This window comes from Melampsora larici-populina, assembly GCF_000204055.1.
Source record: "Melampsora larici-populina 98AG31 unplaced genomic scaffold MELLAscaffold_15, whole genome shotgun sequence".
In the NCBI taxonomy this organism is placed as follows: Eukaryota; Fungi; Basidiomycota; class Pucciniomycetes; order Pucciniales; family Melampsoraceae; genus Melampsora; species Melampsora laricis-populina.
The window spans coordinates 261,268-265,749 of record NW_006768779.1 but is presented as its reverse complement, the minus strand read 5'-3'; positions in this window follow the sequence as shown (position 1 = coordinate 265,749).

The following is a 4,482-nucleotide window of genomic DNA, read 5'->3' as shown; positions in this document are numbered from 1 at the left end:
TCTCATTGAGGCTGTGTTGAAGTGATCGGATAAGGAAGTTTTTCAAAAGACAAGAAAGAAAAAAGTAGGCTACATACCGATTGAAACTTTTTGACAGTCTCTGATGATCTGATATCAGAATGGGAGTACCTAATGAAGCAAGAGAAGTAAGATCAGTTGGTTTGATGAGTGATTGAAAGTTTGAAGAACTGTGATGAGTGATGGAGTTAACTATATTAAAGTCGTTTGTTCAAAAATAAGACAAGGCTGAATTTCAAATGTATGTACCCGATTCGTTCGTTTGTTCGTTTGTTCGTTTGTTTGTTTGTTTGTTTGTTTGATTGTTCGTTGGATGGATTGATTAGGTAGATTAGATTGGAATAAGAAATCAAGTCGCGTTGGGGAAGAGATGTATTAGTTCGAATGGTTTAATCCAATCAGTTAGGGTAAACGTGTGACCTACACGCATAAGACCCTTACAGCATGCGTCAATTCGCTGACCAATCAGCGAATGGATTAGTTTAGGTTAGGTTTGGGCTGGCCGTCGCGTGCTGAAAGGTGGACACACGCGCCGGGGCCATCATGCTCCCGGTTCCCACACATGTACCAAAGTAATAGTGTAATCATGACAAATGTATTTGTTCAATGGTGACAAATACATTTGTCATTGTCTGATGCTATAGTATAATTTTGTGGAACGCATGCTTTACACGCTTTACGCATACTGATGCTATAGTATGATTTTGTGGAATGCATGCTTTTACATTACATATGTGTCTATGCTTTACCTATGTGTTTAAAATGATATCTGGCAACTGGATGATCACATATGATGATGATCAAATGATACCAGAGATTATAATCACTGTTATTTCGTGAAATATTACTTCTATATATCAGAAAGACAGTGAAGTTGATGTCTGAGGGCCAGAATGTACCCTGGTTGACATGGTTTGGATAATAAACAGATGATTCATGATAACAGTGTTTCAAGAGGACAACATTCATTACTTGTAAGCTTGGTTTGAAGGAATATCATTTGTGGAATGCATGCTTTTACATTACATATGTGTCTATGCTTTACCTATGTGTTTAAAATGATACCTGGCAACTGGATGATCACATATGATGATGATCAAATGATACCAGAGATTATAATCAGTGATATTTCCTGAAATATTACTTCTATATATCAGAAAGACAGTGAAGTTGATGTCTGAGGGCCAGAATGTACCCTGGTTGACATGGTTTGGATAATAAACAGATGATTCATGATAACAGTGTTTCAAGAGGACACCATTCATTACTTGTAAGCTTGGTTTGAAGGAATATCACATATTTATTTTAATATGTAGTCTCTTTCATGTTCTTATGGGCTCATTTGGGCAACATTGTAACATTCATTACTTGTAAGCTTGGTTTGAAGGAATATCACATATTTAATATAATATGTGAGGTTAAGTCTCTTTCATCTTCTTATGGGCTCATTTGGGCACCATTGGTTAATTATGTGATATATTGGGGGTATATCACATAATTATTATACATGGTATAATAATCTTTATGAGTGCCAGATTATAATCTTCTTATATATTTACTTGTAAGCTTTGTTTGAAGGAATTTCACATAGGGAAGCTTATATTACTTATAAGCTTTATGAAAGAATATGTATGAAAAATATTCTTCATATGTGATAGTGGAAGTTACGGAATGCGAGACGTTCCAAAGTGACAATGCGAAATTTCAAAAATCAAAAATCACAATTCCCGGGTGCAAAATTCAAAAATCAAAGACAAAACTACAGAAAATACTCAAATACAGGGATAAAACCCCTGTACTGGGGTAAAAGTCATGGCAGAAACCCCTTTTTGCCCAAATTTCCAGTAGTCACCACCGTTTTCATTGCATTGTCACCTTTTGACAAAAAGTACCAGCAACACCAAAAACCAAAAAATCAAAAAACCAAAAATCGAAAACCAAAAACCAAAAAATACATTTCTCAAACTGTACAATTCAAACACCAATGTTAGATTCTACTGCAGCCAAAAACCACATTTTGGCCAACTAGCTACAAGCTCGGTCTCACAGGTATCAACAGCTCCAACCAGAGACATTCTACCATCTGTCTCAAGAGCTTCAAAGTACCTGCTTCCTGTTTCGCTCTCCTCCAAAACCTCTTTCATCATCATCAATCCTCTTTGATTGTCTTTGATCTTCCTCAATCTTTGTCAACCGTCCTCGATCTTCCTCAATCTTTGTCAACCGTCCTTGATCTTCCTCAATCTTTGTCAACCGTCCTTGATCTTCCTCAATCTTTGTCAACTGTCCTCGATCTTCTTCTTTCTTTGTCAACCATCCTTGATCTTCTAGTTTTGTTGTCAACCATCCTCAATCTTCTTCTTTGTTTGTATTCTTTGTCCACCGCCCTTAATCTTCTTTGACTGTCCTCAATCTTCTGCAATCCTCATCAAATCATTTATGTTGGATTTGAGAGTCCCTACCGAATTCCTGAATAAATCTTTGGTAATGTTGCTGATATACTTGTTTGAATTGGGGATGTATATCCAATAAAATGGTCTCATGGTATATAGGAGGTAAATCTTGTAGGTGGCTTGCTTTTGTCCGCCTCAGCATAAAATATCTTAGTAGCTTTCTGAGTGTGTCCAGAATTCCTTGACAATTTGATGATTGAGACTCTTGATTTGCCTTCAAACAAATTAAATTTGTTGTCTGGTGTCTTGAAAGGACTATTGATTTGATGCCACCTGGTGTAGAGGCACTTACTTTACTCATTGACTTTGGTTCATCTAAAGTCCCTAATGCATCTGGTCAATGTTAGTATTTTTATTCTTATGTGACTTTATTTCTAATCCACTGACTCTCATCTCTTTGAAATCATAGCTACTACACTAGGTCAAGCAAAACAAGTTTTAAACATCCTTCAAACTTATTATTGTGAACATGAGTTTTCATGTATTCTCTGACATTTGAAAAATTGATGACAAGATTTCAACTGTTTGAATTGATATTTGATCTTTCACACAGGACTTGGTAGAGCCGTCTTCATCGATGTGCTGTGGCTTTTTTGGGTTTTTTAGAGATTGGTCAAACCATTTATGGACTCTAGAACGGCCGACAAGATTAAGTAAGATGATTGACACAAAAATCGACGATACATGATTCTCTTTGTACTTACTTTGATGTCTAAGACTCGGTTGATGTCGTCTACACATGCAATTAAATTATGAGTACGATAAAGCCATTTCTAAGTAAAGAAAAAATTGACGAGTTGTTTAGGTTTTGTAGGAAAGCTTGGTTAACAGTTTAGAAATTCTGATTGCTTACTTGATTGTGTGCATCTTTTCCTACTTTTCTATGCCATTGACAGACTATGATAATGTAGTTAAAGTTCAAATATTGTAACCAAATCCAAGGTAAGCAAAATATAAATGATCGTAATGAACATGATATTTTTATTTTACGGGATGGAAGGCTTACTATGTATAGCACTAAAAACATGAACCGTCCCAAAAATATGATCATAAGAAACTCATCAGTGATTATAAAAGAAGTAAAGTTGAAAAGGAAAAACAAAAGGTATTACATATCCTAATTGTTTATAATTTCCATGTTCATAATCTAAACAAAGGTTAGTAGCTTTATTAATTATATACCCATTTTCATGTTTCCATAGTTGTAGAACTGCATCATCTCCAACTGTAAAGTAAACCGAACAAAAATCAATGAGATGTGGAATTGGTTTTTCAATGAGGTATTATATTGAGGGATGAAGCTTGGTGAAAATAAAACTTACATTTTTGATTGACTACTACTAGCCTTGTCTACAATTGTATTTTTCAAAAACGTCACTTCATTATTTTTTGGGTGAAGGATGAGATCAAAATATGTTGCTAACGCACAGGTTCGTAACTTCCACTCTGAGGTTGTAAGACTTTATTTGATAACAATGACTAAAAGAAAAGAAAATAGATATCATTTTACTTTAGTCTTACTTCAGAATTGATCGTCCAAACGTTCAAGAATTAAGAATTAAGAAGTTCCAAGAAGAATAATCAAAATGAAATCCACTTACTTTGATATAAAACCAACCTAAATTCAAAAATCGGAAATTCAATCAATGTGGCATTTGGGATTTGCCTTAAGCTCAATTGATTGCGAGTGAGTGAAGACTTGAAGGAATGAAAGGCAAGGAAAAATAGGTTCTGTAAATATCAAGATCAGGAAGGATATCGATAAGGAGCTTGAATTCGATTGGGAAAATAGGCACTACTGGGGCCCAGACGTGATTTCTTGGCCCCAGCCTTCATCGCACGATCACCGAGTGATTGTGCGATGAAGAGACCACCTACCTGCTAGGTGGTCTACCTTTAAAAGGTAGACCACCTAGGATTTAGGTGGTCTAGCCACCCACCACACGATCACTCGGTGATCGTGCGGTGGAGGAACACCAGACTAGGTGTTAGGTCATCATCCCCTGGTGGT